At 42.4% G+C, this 17,728-nt stretch overlaps 1 protein-coding gene and 1 pseudogene across 8 annotated transcripts in view; both read right to left on the bottom strand.

Moving 5' to 3' along the window:
• LOC138813279 (immunoglobulin-binding protein 1-like) overlaps positions 1-17,728 on the bottom strand; it is a 62,639-nt gene that overhangs the window by 23,596 nt on the left and 21,315 nt on the right. Inside the window, exon 1 of one of the 8 annotated variants that reach the window (XM_070001614.1) lies at positions 13,218-13,256. The exons of the other annotated variants lie outside the window; for them this stretch is intronic. The gene's annotated coding sequence lies outside the window, so the exon portion shown is untranslated. Of the gene's footprint in view, positions 1-13,217; positions 13,257-17,728 lie in introns of those variants that run through there. 8 annotated transcript variants of the gene reach the window in all.
• Positions 9,056-11,846, bottom strand: LOC138813278 (eukaryotic translation initiation factor 4B-like; annotated as a pseudogene).

The following is a 17,728-nucleotide window of genomic DNA, read 5'->3' as shown; positions in this document are numbered from 1 at the left end:
AATGAAAAGCCTTTAATATTTTTCTAGAGTCCAGAAGACCTACTGCTTCAATATTCATATTTATTTTATTCAGTATCTAGTGTATAACTATAATCCTGTACTTTCCCATCTTTAGCTTAGTAATTCCTAGGCCCTCTTTGTTCTTGTCTTGTTCTCTCATATGAAAAACATTAAGGCCTCTCTGAGCTTCTTGAGAAAGGATTCAGGGAGGTAAATCTTGCATAAATGAACATGCATTTATTTTTGTGCTCATATGATTGATAATTTAGCTAGATATAGAATTCTAAATGGGAATCATTTTCTTTCAGAATTTTGAAGGCATTGCTCTGGTGTCTTCTGGCTTCTACATAGTTTAGGCATGAAAAAAGCAGTCTAATTCCTGATCCATCATATATGATCTTTATTTTCTTATTTTCTTTCTCCTTTCCCTTCCCCTCTTTCTTTTCCTTCTCTTTTTTCTCCTCCTCCTGGTCCTCCTATGCCTCTCTTTCCCTGCTTTTCTTTTGAGATCTCTTGACTTTTCTTGTAAAATTTCATGATTTCTGTGTCCACATGAGTCAATTTCATCCATTTTTCAGGGTAGAGAACTTTTTCAGTTTGGAAACTCATGTCCTTCCATTCTGGTAATGTTTTTCTGTGTTGTTTTATTGATGACTTCTCTGTCTCTTTTATTTATTTGTCTGTTTGTTTTGTCAGTCACAGGGCTTGAACTCTGGGCCTGGGCACTGTCCCTAAGCTCTTCAGCTCAAGGCAAGTGCTCTACCACTTGAGCCACAGCGCCACTTCAGGTTTTCTGGTGGTTAATTGGAGATGAGAGTCTATGGACTTTCCTGCCAGGGCTGGCTTCGAACCACAATCCTCAGATCTCAGCCTCCTAAGTAGCTAGGATTACAGGTCTGAGCTGCCTGCGCCCAGCTCTGTTCTATCTTTTTGAACACCTATATTCAGATATTGAACCTCCTAGACTTATTTCTCTTATCTTTTTTTCTATTTTCTTCTCTTTGTCTTCTTAGTAGATTTCCATGTTAGTCTTCCAATTCTTCTATTTCAATTATAACGTATACTACCCAGTTTTATTCTCTTTAATATCTACTATGATCTTATTTTATCCTTATAACATGGTTATCTTTTTTTTTCTTTTTCTTTTTTTTTTTTTTGTCGGTCGTGGGGCTTGAACTCTGGGCCTGGGCGCTGTCCCTCAGCTCTTCAGCTCAAGGCGAGCACTCTACCACTTGAGCTACAGCCCCACTTCCGGTTTTCTGGTGGTTTATTGGAGATAGGAGTCTCACGGTCTTTCCTGCCCCGGCTTTGAACCGCGATCCTCAGATCTCAGCCTCCTGAGTAGCTAGGATTACAGGCGTGAGCCACCAGCGCCCGGCACATGGTTATCTTTTTATATAAATTGCAAATTTTGTTTTGCTTTGTTTCTAGCTGGTTGGTGGAGCTTGAACTCAGAGCTTGGGCACTGTCCCTGAGCTCTTTTACTCAAGGCTGGTGCTCTACTGCTTGAGACACAACACCACTTTCAGTTTTCTGGTGGTTAATTGGAGCTAAGGGTCAGGAACAGAGCCTAATCCCTGAGCTCAAGCCCCAAGACCAGCACAAAGAAAAGGGCTGTGGGCCTGAGTCAAATGGTAAAGTGCTGGAAAGTGAAAGGCCCTGAATTCAAATCCTGATGTTACAGGAAAAAAGAAAAGAACCAAACAAATTCCACAATGTCTGAGCTGAAAAATTCAATAGGGAGCTTCAGCAAAAGACTTAACCAAGTACAATAAAGAACCGGTGAGCCTGAAGATCTATAAAAGGAAACTATCCAAACAGAGGAATAAAAAAAGAGAAAATAATGTTTTATACAGTGAGGAAAGTCTACAGAAATCATAGAATGCAGTTCCAGAAAGAGTTGAGAATAAGAAAGCAGAAGAGCATTATCTTGTCTTCATGGCCAATGATCTGTCTACTTAATGTACTGATCTAGTTTACAGACATTTTATTGATGAATTTGAAACAATTGTATTTAGAATATTAAAAGAACTCTTACAAGCTCTTATTGGATAAAAAAATCCAATAAAAAAAGTCAAATATTTTAACACTTCGCCAAAAATACATATAAATGGACAAATATAAATATTCAACATCAGTCAGCAGGGAAATGTAAATTAAAATTAAAAAATTAAAAATTAAAAACTATAGAAATCAAGACCAAATGTTGAGGATGTAGAACAACTAAACCTTTGCAGGTGTGAAAGCAAATGGCACTACTGTGGAAACAGCTTGACAGTTTCTCATAAAGTTAAATGCACAATAAATGCCACATGACTCAGCAATTGCATTCCTTGGTGTTTATCCAATAGAAATGAAAACATACACAGAGGTCTGACAATACACACTCATAACAGCATTAAACCATGTTCAAAGCAGCATTGTTTCATAAAGCCAAAAACTGGAGACAATCCAAATTCCCATCAACAGGTAAAGTAGAAAAAAGAAACATGGCATTTCTACGTAATGAGAAAGTACTCAAGAGTCAGGTGCCAGTGGCTCACATCTGGCTCATATCTAGCTACTCAGGAGGCTAAGATCTGAGGATAAGTTCAAAGTCTGCAAGTCCATGAGACTCTTATCTCCAATTAACCACCAAAAAACTAGAACTGGAGCTGTGGTTCACATGGTAAAGCACTAGCCTTAAACAAAAAATATCAGAGAAAAGTGCCCAGGCCCTGAGTTTAAGGTCCAGGACCAGCATGAGAGGAGGTGGAGAGGAGAGGGGGGAGGGGAGAAAGAGAGAGAGACAGACAGACAGACAGACAGACAGACAGAGAATAAGAGAGTTTACCCTCAGCTATAGATAAGATCAGGCACGTTCAGGGTGGTATGGTCGTAGACACCCTCAGCTATAGAAGGGAATGAATGAACTAAAGGTGAAGTGGAGGTGGTGCTTCCTAAATGTCCCGCAATGAGTGACACTATATATAAAGCAAACATAAAACTCTAAAAAGTAGAGAAGACCAATTGGATAGGGACCTTAGGATCTCAGGAATATGTGGCAGTGAATTCTTGGGGCTATTTGTTTTGTTTTGTTAGACTGGGAATTGGATACTAGACATGCTTCTGTAAGTTCCAGTGGACACAAATAAAATTCCCAAGAAAGCCTGCTCTCTGGCCAAAGGATTAGAAAGAGGTAACCTAGGAAGACAGAAAAGGCTTAGACGATAATCACCCTTTGGCCATCAAACCATGGAACAACCCCATTGTCACCCCTATCAGAAAATGCTGAGTGGCAAGTTTAAACTCCTACCTCTCCTGGCTAAAATTAGACACAAAACATTCTCCTGCCAAGGTGGTATCAAAGGCAGGACTGAGCTGAGCGCCAGTGGCTCATACCTGTAATCCTAGCTACTCAGAAGGCTGAGATCTGAGGATCATGGTTCAAAGCCAGCCCAGGCAGGAAAGTCTGTGAGACTCTTTTTTTTTTTTTTTGGGGGGGGGGTGGGGCTTGAACTCTGGGCCTGGGCGCTGTCCCTCAGCTCTTCAGCTCAAGGCGAGCGCTCTACCACTTGAGCTACAGCACCACTTCCAGTTTTCTGGTGGTTTATTGGACATAGGAGTCTCACGGTCTCTCCTGCCCAGGCTGGCTTTGAACCACGATCCTCAGATCTCAGCCTCCTGAGGTAGCTAGGATTACAGGCGTGAGCCACCAGCGCCCAGCTTCGGTGAGACTCTTATCTCCAATAAACCACTAGAAAGCCAGAAGTGGTGCTGTGGCTCAAGAGGCAGAGGGCTCGCCTTGAGCTGAAGAGCACAGGGAAAGCACCCTGGCCCAGAGTTCAAGCCCCATGACCAACAACAACAACTACAACAACAACAGAGACAGGACTGTGTGGAAATCTATGCCTTTCATCAGCATATAGTAATGATAGGCGCCCTCCATCAACATGGCAGGAAAAATCCATATGAGGGTCTTGGACCTCTAGTGGAACAAAAAACAGGTATTATTCCCCCTTCTCAGTGGAGTCAGAGGAGGAGGAGGCCTAGTGAAACTTCCACTATCACTCACTGAAGCATGAATAAAGCCATCAGGGGTGCACAGTCATGTCTTCTTCCAGCTCCCAGACAGATGAGCTTCAGAGAGGTTGACTGGGGAGCCATAACTGCCAACTCCACCTGGCTGCAATGAACCTCAATCTTTCTTGTCCCCCGGGGTAGTGTCAGCAGAGGCCTGCTAATGCAGAAGGTGTAAGATCCAGAACCTCCTGACATAGTACCCCAAATGCCTATAAATCACTTACCATACCAAGAAAAATATAAATTTCAGCTGAGAAAAGACTATCAGTATTGACCAAGATGACTGTCAGTAGTGACAAACACATGGGAATTAACTGTCTAAGATTCTAAAACAGGTATCATAAAAATATTGCAATAAGCAATTATAAGCACAACTGCCACAATTTTTAATTTAAATTTTTTAATTTAAAATTTTAATTTTTTAAATGGAAAATCAGCCAGAAGCCAGTGGCTCATGCCTGTAATCCTAGCTAGGCTGAGCTCTGAGGATCACAGTTCAAAGCTAGCTCAGGCAGGAAAGTCAATGACACTCTTATCTCCAATTAACCATCAGAAAACCGGAAGTGGCGCAGTGGCTCAAGTGATGGAGCACTAGCCTTGAACTCAAGAGCTCAGGAATAGCACTCATGCCCAGAGTTCAAGGCCCATGATTGACCAAAAAAAAGAAAGAGAGAAAATCTCAGCAAAGAATGAAAGATATAAAAAAGAATCCAATTTTAGAACTGAAACTATAACTAGGATAACTCTGTAGAGATGGGGGAGAATGATGGAAGGAGTGACATTGATCAAGATGCATTTTACTCATTAACTGATATGTTGAATTAAGACCCCTTTATCCACCTACTTAAAGATATAAAATAAGTTAGCCAGGAGTCAGTGGCTCATGCCTATGATCCTAGCTACTCAGGAGGCTGACATCTGAGGATCACTGTGTGAAGTCAGCCCAGGCAGAAAAGTCTGTGAGATTTTTATCTCCAATTAATCACCAAAAACCTGGATGTGGAGCTGTGGCTCAAATAACAGAATCTTAGCCTTGAGCAAAATAGCTAAAGTACAGTGCCCAGGCCCTGAGTTCAAGCCCTGAGTAGCACAAAAATAAATAAAATAAAACTTAGTTGACAGACTCAAAGAATAGAAAAGAGAAGAACAAATCAGTAAACTAAAAAGTAGAAATTTACTCAGTCTAAACACTCTCTCTCTCTCTCTCTCTCTCTCTCTCTCTCTCTCTCTCTCTCTCTCTCTCTCTCTCTCTCTCTTACAAACATGTCTCAGGGACCTGAAGGGCTTAAAACAAAAGATCTAAAATATGTCACTTTAGTCACAAAAGGAAAGAGAGAAAGGGTGGAGCTCAAAAGTATTCAAAAACATAATAGCTGGCCAAGTGCTGGTGGATCACACCTGTAATCTTAGCTACTCAGAAGGCTAAGATCTGAGGATGGACTGAGATTCAAAGCCAGGCCAGGCAGCAAAGACCTTGAGACTTACCTCCAATAAACCACCAGAAAACCAGAAGTGGCCCTGTGGCTCAAGTGGTAGAGCACTAGCCTTAAGCTGAAGAGCTGAGGGATAGCACCCAGGCCCAGAGTTCAAACCCCATAACCAAAAACAATAAAACAAAAAACATAATAGTTTAAATTTCTTGAAATTGAGTAACTATGCCAGGACTTATCATCACAATCAAATTCCCAGAAAATAAAGTCAAAGTTTTTAAAACAATGAGAGAGAACACTATACCCACAGAAAGACAACGACTGTGTATATCTGTCAGCAGTCATAGAGGCCAGAACAAAGTGGTACAATACTTTTCAAATACTATAAGAACTACATCTAACAAAATTATCCTTCAGAAGTGAGGGAGAGAGGGGCTGGGAAGGTGGCTCAGCGGTAGAGTGCTTGCCTTGCATGCATGAAGACCTGGGTTTGATTCCTCAGCACCACATAAACAGAAAAGGTTGGATGTGGCACTGTGGCTCAAGTGGTAGAGCGCTAGCCTTGAGCTGAAGAGCTCAGGGACAGTGCCCTGGCCTAGAGTTCAAGACCCATGACCACCAAAAAAAACAACAAATTCTTGACTGGTAGAATGGCTCAAGTGGCACAATGCTTGCCTACTAAGTGTGAGATCCTGAGTTCAAAACATAGTACTGCCTAAATTCTTTTTAACAAACTAACAAAATAATGCTTTATTTAGTGACTATATATAAAGAAAATTACATTATGAAAACACAATTTTAAAATTACAAATACAGTACATATAATTATAGTATAAGTAAGTCATATAGACAAATCTCAATTTCAAAATCTGAAAAGATAAATGATTTGCAAAATATCTGGTTTCTGTCAGGCACCAGTGTGGGCTCACACCTATACTCCTACCTATTCAGGAGGATGAGATCTGAAGATCATGGTACAAAGCCAGTCTGTACAAGAAAGTCCATGAGACTCTTACCTAGTAGAGCTGTGGCTCAAGTGTTAGAATACCTGCCATGAACAAAAAAGTTAAGACAAGCTCCCAAGCCCTGAGTTTAAGCCCACTACTACTACTACTACTACTACTACTACTACTACTACACACACACACACACACACACACACACACACACACACACACACACACACAAATAAGGTTTCTGAAGGGCCATGTGTAACTCATCCCTTGAAAAGTTAAAAAAAAAAAAACACCTCAGATTTGAACTCAGAGCCTTGTGCTCACTAAGCTTGCTTGCTCAGCTGGTGCTCTACCGCTTGAACCACATCTAAAGCCTGGATTTTTGCTGAGTATTTTGGAGATGAAGTCTTGCTTTAAACTGGAGCTTTAAACTGAGATCCGCTGGATCTCAAACTACTAGGATTATAGGTGTGATCCACTTGTGCTCAGATGTTTTCCCAAAGTTTTAATTTTGAAATAACTATAGATTGATAGGATATTTCAAAGGTAATGCAAATGAGCATCTTAAAACAAAACAAAAAAAATCTAAGGATCAAACCCAGGATCTTGTACATGCGAGGCAAGTGCTATACTATTAAGCCCTCTAAGCCCTCCATGTACATTGTTGTGTGGGTTTTGTTGTTGATTGGTTGGTTGGTTGGTTTTTTTTGGTTTGAAAGAGGGTCTCCTTTATGCTGGCCTAGAACTCCTAATTCTACTGCCTCAGCCTCCAAAGTACAGAGATTACAGATGTAGACCATGGTACTAGCTCTCCATGTACATACTAATATACCAAAGCCAGGTGCCAGTTGCTCACACCTATAATCCTAGCTACTAGGAAGCTGAGATCTGAGGATCATAGTTCAAAGCCAGCCCAAGGAGAAAACTCCATGAGACTGTTATCTCCAATTAACCACCAAAAAACCAGAAGTGCAGCCGTGCACCCAATGGATCACACCTGTAATCCTAGCTACTCAGGAGGCTGAGATCAGAGGATTGCAGTTCAAAGCTAGCCCAGGCAAGAAAGACCGTGAGACTCCTATCACCAATAAAACATCTTTGAAAACCAGAAGTGGATCTGTGGCTCAAGTGGTAGAGTGCTCACCTTGAGCTGAAGACCTGAGGGACAGTGCCCAGGCCGAGTTCAAGCCTCACAAACAAGAAAAAACAGAAGTGCTGTTGTGACTCAAAATGGTAGAGCACTAGCCTTGAGCAAAAAGAGCTTAGGGACAGTTTCTAGGCCCTGAGTTCAAGCTCCATGATTGAGAAAAACAAAAACAAAAAAACAAAAAATGCACCACCACCACCACCCAAAAAAAAGCATTAACTATTTTTGCTGCTGACAAAAAAACATTCCCAGATACTAGGAACAAAGAAAACAGTACTATAAGTTAACATAAACTAGCTGGTCAAAGGAAAGGTGGCCTCTATGTAGGGGTAGGAAGATTTTCTTAGACCCAGGAGCCAAGTGTCTAGATGTTGCAACTTAGAAACTATATGTCTGCCTTACCCCTTTAATTATCCAGGACCTTTACTCACATGTAACTGAGAAGTCAATTCAAAGTGATTTTTTTTAAGTAGAATCAGTCTGAAGGCATGACTAGATAAAGGGGTTCAAACAATAACTTCAGAACTCTGTGTCTATCTCTCTCCTCTCTCTCTCTCTTTGTACCTCTCTTATACATACTACCCTTTTCTGACCTTCCCTTCGTGACCCTCACTTCTATGCCAGTTTTATTCTCTAGGTGAGCTTTTTCCACAGTAGGGTACTATAGTCGACAAGCCTACCGTCAACAATTTTGGCAGCAAAAAGACTTGATTCTATTTTCATGAAGATTCCAGGAAAGCTCTCTTTGTCTCTGACTAGCCTATGCTGGCCATATATCTACCTCTGTCCAAGAAGGCAGGAAATGCTCAGTATCAGGGTTCAATAGATGGTAAAGCAGTAGATGTAGAATACAATTATCACATAGCCTCACAGTCACCAGCAGTACCACATGAGAGTAAAAGCAACAATGGTCAAAAATAACAGGAATATCAGGCTGACTGAGCACATTTTCAGATTTTATTCTCTACAAGAGAATAAAACCCTGAGGACTTTGGGGTTTTTATGGATTAATATTCATCAAAAGCACTTAGAAGAATGACCCAAAATAAGTATCCAGAACTATAGCTAGCACCATTTGGGAGGAAGGATCCTGGAGAAAAAGAGCATATCCTAATAGGCTGAGTGAAGCCACAGAATACTTCAAATATTAAAAGGAGTGTCATTTGATTTTGTAATGAACTGGTAAAGCAGGATATATTGGTTAAACTACCTCTTGCTTTTTGTATTTAGACCTTGAGAGTCACAAGACTCGTTTCAATTATATTTTCAGCCACCAATACAGAAGCTTTAGAAAAGAACAAATATCATTACTGCCTATAAAATGGTGTGGTACACACTGGAGTCTACCAGAGAAGCAACAGAAAGCATATTATAAGTAAATTAATAATTATGCTCCAAAACTGAAACTCACTAAAATGTAGAGAACTGCTAGAAGATAAAAATCATACCAAGTTAAATTGAAGTGGGAAAGTACAGTATAGAGCATCAATAGAAATATCTAGAAGACTTCTCTCCTGAGCAGAAGTGATGATGCTCTGAGGGATGGTAGCCACTCGAGAGCTCTCCACAGTGACAGTTAGTACAGAGCAGTCACACCCTGAATACAGACTTCCTCATAATCAGTGCAACCCACCCATGCCTCAATTTCTTTTTTTGTTTTTTCCAGGAGATGGTGAGCTTTATTTCGTCTTGTCTGGATAAAGGTTTGATTTTCTCTCAAATGAACGTTCCAGGGTGGAGAGAGACTAGGAGAGAGCACAAGGTGTAGCGGTATACACATCATCATCATTACTATGCCAAATTGTTGAAATATCTCCTTCCAGACCTCCCTCATTTTCATCTTCACTATGCACAGAGAGAGCAGCATACTTGCTTGCAGAACAGAAGTCAGAGGCTGGATTTTCCTTAGGCTTCTTTGGCTCAGGTACAGATCTAGAGTCTTGATCCATCTTACCTATCGGACTCCTTCTAGTGGTCTTTGTTCCCACCATCTCCTGTACCACAGCTGGAGCTCCCAGTTTGACCTTTTGCAACACTCACCCCATCTATTTTATTTCCATTTTTCCTTGATGACTGAGCAGGAGCTACTTTTCCCCCACCACTTGTATGAGATTGCTGTTCTGTGTCTGAGCTCTGAGATGGAGAAGAAGGTTTAAAACTTTGCTTTACCTAAGAATTCTCCTTTGGTGGAAGAGCTGGCATTACCTTTAGAGACTGATTAGGTTTAAGATGCTTAGAAGTTGGAGATGGAGAGTGACAGACTTCCTCCTTATTGATTTATTTTCTAGAAACTTCTCACTCTCCTTCGTGCGTTTCTGCTAGATGTGGCTGAGATCCCAGTCCCGTTCCTGAGTTTCTTCACTTCGCCAGCTTGGTTGTCACCCGGGGACACCATTCTAGTTTTTGTTCATCCAGCTGCTGCTGCAGTTTCTCCAGCTCCTGTATCAGTTCTTATACTTTTCTTTTTCAAACAGCTGTGTCAACAGGCTTTGTCCTACAAAGATAGAAGCCACTTGACTGAACTTGGAGGTGCTAGCAGAGGAATCCTCTTCCTTAGGAGTATTCTGAGGCTGTAGATTCAGTTCAGGTCTTAGTGAGGGACGTCTATCATTACGCCTATATCATCCCGAGGCAGTAATCATCTTTGCAACACCATGAGCTATCATCTCGTCTCTCATATTGGTTCCCACCTCCTCTGTAGTCATCAATCCTACGTCCCCGCTACATAATGGTCTTCCACCACTGCCTATCTTGGAATCAAACCCGTCATACTCTCCATTGCAGCGGTCACTGTAAAGATCCCAGACCCCATAGCGCATCCAAATCCCTGCATGGGCCATCCCTATGCATCTCGATACCCATCCCATTAACCATCCCACTACGCATCCCGTTATCCATCCCACCTCCCATCCTTTTACCCACCCCGCCTCCCAGCCTGATACTGATTGGAATCCTAATGATCTCAAAACTTGTCTCCAAAGCTATCATCACCTCTTATACGGAGGTAGTCATCAAAACTGTCTGTAGCAGGTCAGGCTCTCCAATATGTGTCTGTTTTGTCAGAATCCCAATTTCTATCTCGGCCAAAGGAGAGATCGTCCCTATCTTTATCTTGTGCTTGGTCAGCAACATCTACCCAAATTCTCCTATTATCTCGGGACTTTTCTTTGAGACTCAGGGCACTGAGTAGGGAGCCCAAGTCCTCAAATTCAGCATAACAAAACCTTCTGGATTGCTGGGTTCATGTGGTTAATGCATTGCACTGATAGTTACTCCGCTAAAAAATTCTTTAATGTAGTCTTCGGTTACATCATAGGGCAGGTTCCCTAGAAAAAGCAGTGTAGACTGGCGATTTGGGAAGATGGTTCCAGTCGATACTGGGTTCCAAAGCAGCCCATGGAGCAGTGAGAAGGATGGAATAGTCAATTGGAGGTGCCCTATACACATCATCATTACTATGCCAAATTGTTGAAATAGCTCCTTCCAGATCACTGTTTCATCAACCCATTTGACCAGTTTGGGGGTTTAGGTGCTTCCTCCACCAGTCCCTCCATCCTAAGTCAGAAAGTCTTTTAGGGAGATAGTCTTCCCCTTCTTATTCTTTTTTGCTGAGGCTACCATGTTGGGAGAGGGAGAGAATGCAAAGGCCACTCCCCAATTTCACTGAAAACAAATATGAGTGGCAACCCTGGCAGCAGTACAATGCTACCCAGGGGACATGAAATCCAAGATCAGTCTAGTTAAAACAGTAGTAGGGAAGTACACACACACATGCATACTCATGCACATACATGCATAAAAGAATTACCAGTTGAGAACAATTGAGAAATGGACCCCATGGCTTATCTGTTCTGTAACTTTGGCTTCTCCAAGACCCAATGAAAAGCCCAAAATATCATGCCCCTGGCCTTTTCTTGGAAAAGAGTCCAAGGATTGCATATTAGGTCCCTGAAGAGTAGGGCCTAGGAGAAGGGGCTAGAAGAAGGGACCAGGAGCAACCTCCTCAGCTCCTCACAGAAATGCTAAGTCAGCAAGTAAACAGAGTGGTTCAGATATAGCATTAAATTGGGAAACATGCCCAGAAGGGCTATCTTCACACCAGGATTTCTTTCTTTTTTTTTTTTTTTTCCTTTTTTCTTTTTGTTGGTCGTGGGGCTTGAACTCTGCGTCTGGGCACTGTCCCTCAGCTTTTCAGCTCAAGGCAAGAGCTCTACCACTTGAGCTACAGCACCACTTCCAGTTTTCTGGTGGTTTATTGGTGATAAGAGTCTCATGGTCAGGCTGGGAAGGTGGCTCAGTGGTAGAGTGCTTGCCTTGCATGCATGAGGCCCTGGGTTCAATTCCTCAGCACCACATAAGCAAAAAGAAAAAAGCCAGAAGTGGCGCTGTGGCTCAAGTGGTAGAGTACTAGCCTTGAGCTGCTGAAGAGCTGAGGAACAGCACCCAGGCCCAGAGTTCAGGCCCCATGACCGGACCCCCCCCCCAAAAAAAAAGAGTCTGATGGTCTTTCCTGCCTGGACTGGCGGGCTGGCTTTTGAACCATGATCCTCAGATCTCAGCCTCATGAGTGGCTAGGATTAGACATGAGCCACGGGCGCCCAGCACCAGGATTTCTTAAAAGGTAAACTAGTAACAACTAAGAATGAGATTCAGTATTTATACCAGCTCTGGTACTTCAGACTGAGGAGATAAGAACCAGAGAGGGGGTCCTGTATCCTCTGCCAGGTAAAGCCTGAAGATATCTGTTCCAACACTTGATGCTCTGAAGAATCTAATCTTTTATTTTTCCTGTGGCAACAATCAGTCAGCAAATCCACTAAAGGAAACACACTTTTGAAAAAACAGGTAAATTCACAATCAGCAATTTTCTAATTTTCTTCAGTCTATTCAGACTCTCACCACTCTTCTTAAATCTCTGAGATACCAACTCCCTGCCAGCCATCTCACAGCAAAAATACAAGTCAACACAAAAGCTCAAGGACAAATGCTTGATAAGAAATGTACTCATTGCCTTGCCCATCTAATTGTAACTCCTCAGTATGGTATTTTCACAATATAAAAAAAAACAAAACAAAACAAAAAAAGGCTCAAGAACAACAGCCAGGCATTGAGTTCAAGCCCAGTCCTAGCACATACCAAAAAAAAAAAAAAAAAGGTAAAAAACAAAGTATAGTGTTGGGCTTAATCTGGAAATACCTGCTAGAGTTAAGGTAAAGGAAGCAGAAAGGAAAGAAGGGGGGTTCAGAAACAAACAGTATAGAAAAGCAATAGATCTAACAGCATTTTTTTCTCTGAATGGACACAGACAGCTATCTGGGATCAAACTTTTCTGGTCTCTTCTCTGTGCCTTGAGTGTCCTCTCTTGAGCAGCCTTTTGAAGTACACAGTCTGTCTTATCTCTCCTTCTCCACCCACTAGTACTCTCTCCAAAACTTCCATGACATGCAAAGTTGGTAGAAGAAGAGAGGGCAAATCTGATTAGTAAGAAAGGCATTTAATCAAAGTTATCTGAGAGAGAGGTCCTGATTATTTTTGGTATTCTGTTAGGCCCAGTTTAGCCAAAGTAATTCCATTTTTTGTCTAGGTAGCCATTTGGTTTGAAAAGTATAAGTATGAGCTCACCTTGCTCACACCTTTTGTTTGTGCAGTAAGGACAAGTCGACCCTGTCTATAAGGGAAAAACAGGTTAAAAAAAAAATCCCAGACAAAGGCTGCCATTAGTCTCTTCCCCATCCTTGCTAAAAAGCAAAAGAATATCTCTCCCTCAGTCAAGTTTACCAAGTTGGCAGCTTTACAAAAAGCGACTAACACTTTGAGGCTTATCACCAGCTGTAATGAGTTGCTGTATTAGTCAGGAGCTTATAATAAAAATCATTTCTGTAACAGTGTCAATAGCATTGATAGTATCGGTCATGCCGACCAAGTCAAGATTATGTTTTGCCTATGCTCCTGTGACTCAAGGCTATGTTTTTGCTATGATTTCCTTCTGTACTTGCTTGCTTGCCTCAGAACAGAGCCCAGAAAAACAAAGGCAAGAGTCAGGTCAGGTGGAGGTGTCCAATCAATGAACAAAACACATATGTAACCCTTTTGCTTTAACCAATAAGAGTAAAATTAGCTCATAACTGCTACATGTTTACAGTTAGTTTATGATTTATGGTTTTGCCCTATAAAAGCTAGCCTGTAAGACTAGGAAGGGTCGCTCTCTCCATAGAGAGGGCCCTGACTGGTCAGTTTGATTCTTGATGCTTGGCGTGAAATAAAGCTTTGCTTAACTTTCAGTTTCTATCAGTCTCGATTGTTTGCTCCTCAACCTTATCACTGTCCTCTCTAAAAGGTCTCAGGTCTCAGTAGATGTCCAACAGCAAGAAAAAACAAACAAACAACAACAACAACAAAACAGGATTCCAAAGGAAAACCCTCTGTGAGGAAAGTTGACAGGTCTAATGATTAGGCTTAACTGTAAGCTTAAAGGCTAAGAAGGACGTGGCCCTAGCACAGCCCCATAGCACACAGTCATGCTTGGGGATATTGCTCTAATCTATGTGAACAAAGTTTGAAAACCCAAATCTATTGTCATTGTTGTGACAGCACGGAAAAAGACCCATAGCACACAGTCATGCTTGGGGATACTGCCCTAATCTATGTGAACAAAGTTTGAAAACCCAAATCTACTGTCACTGTTGTGACAGCACAGAAAACAACCCATAAGAATTCATAGAAAAAGGTTACCCCAGGAACACCACGGGATGAAGAAGCAAGTGACACTACCTGGAGAGGGAAGTGCTGACCTTAGGGCAGATAGAGACATTACTAATTGAAAAAATAGATGTTACAATGTCTACCCTGAAGACAGATCTTACAATTACATAGTTCAGGGGCTGGGAAGGTGGCTCAGTGGTAGAGCGCTTGCCTTGCATGTCTGAGGCCCTGGGTTCGATTCCTCAGCACCACATAAACAGAAAAAGCCGGAAGTGGCTCCAGTGGTAGGGCACTAGCCTTGAGCTGAAGAGCTGAGGGACAGCGCCCAGGCCCAGAATTCAGGCCCCATGACCGGCAAAAAAAAAAAAAGAAAAGAAAAGAAAGCTGGGCTGGGAAGGTGGCTCAGTGGTAGAGCACTTGCCTTGCATGCCTGAGGCCCTGGGTTCGATTCCTCAGCACCACATAAGCAAAAAGAAAAAAGCCGGAAGTGGCGCTGTGGCTCAAGTGGTAGAGCGCTAGCCTTGAGCTGAAGAGCTGAGGTCCAGAGTTCAGGCCCCACGACTGGACCAAAAAAAAAAAAAAAGAAAGAAAGTCTTAACAAAGCCCTTTTAAGATTTTATAATAAAATGCAAGGTCCATCCTTGCTCACCCCTAGTGAACATAATCTAGTGATAGTAGCTTTAATGAAGACATTAAAGCTGGGAACCAGCTGGGAAGGTGGCTCAGTGGTAGCGCGCTTGCCTTGCATGCATGAGGCCCTGGGTTCAATTCCTCAGTACAACATACGCAGGAAAAAAAAAAGCCAGAAGTGGTGCTGTAGCTCAAGTGGTAGAGTGCTAGCCTTGAGCTGAAGAGCTCAGAGACAGCGCCCAGATCAGGCCCCATGACCAGACCCAAAAAAAAATAAAGCTGGGAACCAGGCACCATTGCTCATGCCTATAATCCTAGCTACTCAGGAGGCTGAGATCTGAGAACCATGGTTCAAAGCCAGCCCAGGGCAGAAAAGTCCTTGAGACTCTTATCTCCTATAAACTACTCAGAAAAGCAGAAAGTGGTGTTGTGGTTCAAGTGGAAGAGCACTAGCCTTGAACAAAAGATGCACAGGGACAGTGTCCAGACTCTGAGTTCAAGCCCCCAGGACCAGCAAAAAAAAAAAAAAAAGTACTTAAATTTTAAGGTTGAGAACCTGGCTCAGGGGTAGAAGTACTTGCCTAGTATATGCCAGCACCACAAATTAGTTAATTTAAAGGCAAGCCTGGCGCTGGTAGCTCATACTTGCAATCCTCCTCAGAAGGCTGAGATCTGAGGATCATAGGTAGGAAAGTCTGTGAGACTCTTATCTCCAGTTGACTACCAAATAGCTGGAAGTGAAGGTAAGGCTCAAGTGGTAGCATACCAGCCTTGAGCAGAAAGGGGGTGGGGGACTAAAGGACAGTGCCCAGGCTCTGAGTTCAAGCCCCAGAACTGGCACAATTTTTTTTTTTTTTGGGTCCAGTCATGGGGCCTGAACTCTGGGCCTGGGCGCTGTCCCTCAGCTCTTCAGCTCAAGGCTAGCGCTCTACCACTTGAGCCACAGCGCCACTTCCGGCTTTTTTCTTTTTGCTTATGTGGTGCTGAGGAATCAAACCCAGGGCCTCTGGCATGCAAAGCATGCACTCTACCACTGAGCCACCTTCCCAGCCCCACAAAAACTTTTTTAAAGAAGTGAAATTGTACAAAGGCAGGAAATGAGAAGTTTTTATTAGCACAGAGAGCAGATATACTATTAGTGTAGAGGGAGAGTTGAACTTTGGTGTACTTCTAAGGGCCCAAACAAAGTCTGGATTGGGGTGTGCCTCTGTGGAAAAGTATTTGCCTAGAGTACAGGAAACCCTACATTTAATTTCAGGACTGCCAAAAAATTAATATATTCTGCAATATAATGCATGTGCTTAAAAAGAAAAGAAAGTAGCTAGGTGCTGGTGGCTCATATCTGTAATTCTAGTTACTCAGGAAACTGAGATATGAGGACTGAGTTCGAAGCCAACCCAGGCAGGAAAGGCCATGAGATTCTTTTCTCTAACTACCTAAAAACCAGAAGTAGAGCTGTCACTCAAAGTGGTAGAGCGCCAACCTTGAACATGATAGCATCCAGGCCCTGAGTTCAAGCCTAATGACTAACAAAGAAAAAAGAAAAAAAAAATGAGGGAAGGAGGATCTTCAGGGATAAGAACCCCAATGGAAGAAGAGGCCTGTGAAAGGATAAGAAGAAGCAGAATGTGATAAGTAATAGTGGGAAAATTCTAAGGCAAAGCTGACATTTCGGGGTAAACAATAAAAACAGGGGATGGGAATGTGGCTTAGTGGTACAGTGCTTGCCTAGCATGCATGAAGCCCTAGGTTCAATTCTACAGTACTGCCAGGCGCCAATGGCTCATGCCTGTAATCCTAACTACTCAGGAAGCTGAGATCTGAGGATCGGGGTTCAAAGCCATTGGGGCAGTAAAGTCCATGAGACTCTTATCTCCAAGAAACCACCAGAAAACCAGAAGTGGCACTGTGGTAGAGTAGTAGAGTGGTAGCCTTGAGCTAAAGAGCTGAGGGACAGTGTCCAGGCCTAGAGTTCAAGCCCCTTGACTGACAAAAAAACAACAACAACAACAATAATTATTCAATACCACATAAACAGAAAAGGCCAGAAGTGGCGCTGTGGCTCAAGTGGTAGAGTGCTAACCTTGAACAAAGAAGCTCAGGGACAGTGCCCAGGCCCTGAGTTTCAGCCCAGGACTAGCAAAAATAAGTAAGAAAGTAAATAAATTAAAACAGCTGATATGTGTCCGGCATTGTTCTGAGTATTTAAATATAGTAACTCATTTTAGCTTACATAGCAGCTTGAATTCTTTTTCTCCATTATTCATTCCCTCTCTCTACATGTGACCCCATAGTGCACTACACACAGCATAAAGGAAGCCACAAAACACAAAGAAGCTAGCTAAACTATGGACTGGCTTTGCAAATAGGTATGAAATAAACTCTTTTCTACAAGGTAAAAATGATGTGTGAAAACGTGTGCAAGAGGTCAGATCCTGCTATACAGAACAATGGGGATTTTACAAAATAGATGACCTCAAAAAATTAGGACAGGGAGCTGTCAAATGACAGACACCTAGTGCCAAGCACAGAACACATGAGCAGAAGTAGGCTTACAAGATGGCAGATGGTGGGGCTAGAAGCCCCTCTGACTTATCCCTACATCAAACACACCAAGTCATTTTTTGAGTCTGACTCAAGAAAGCAATTTTCCTATAGTGTTCTAGCTCAAGCCACCAGACAACTCCACTGAGAGCCACAAAGATGTAGATAGGCACCTGTGCAAGGTACTTCAGCTGATGGATTCCTGAATGGTGACAAAGCCTGAGTCCTGAACCAGACTTCCACTGTTTACAAAGTCC

Source organism: Dipodomys merriami, unplaced genomic scaffold, assembly GCF_024711535.1.
Source record: "Dipodomys merriami isolate MVZ:Mamm:240054 unplaced genomic scaffold, mDipMer1.0.p SCAF_59, whole genome shotgun sequence".
Classification (NCBI taxonomy): Eukaryota; Metazoa; Chordata; class Mammalia; order Rodentia; family Heteromyidae; genus Dipodomys; species Dipodomys merriami.
This window is presented reverse-complemented; position numbering and strand designations above follow the sequence as displayed.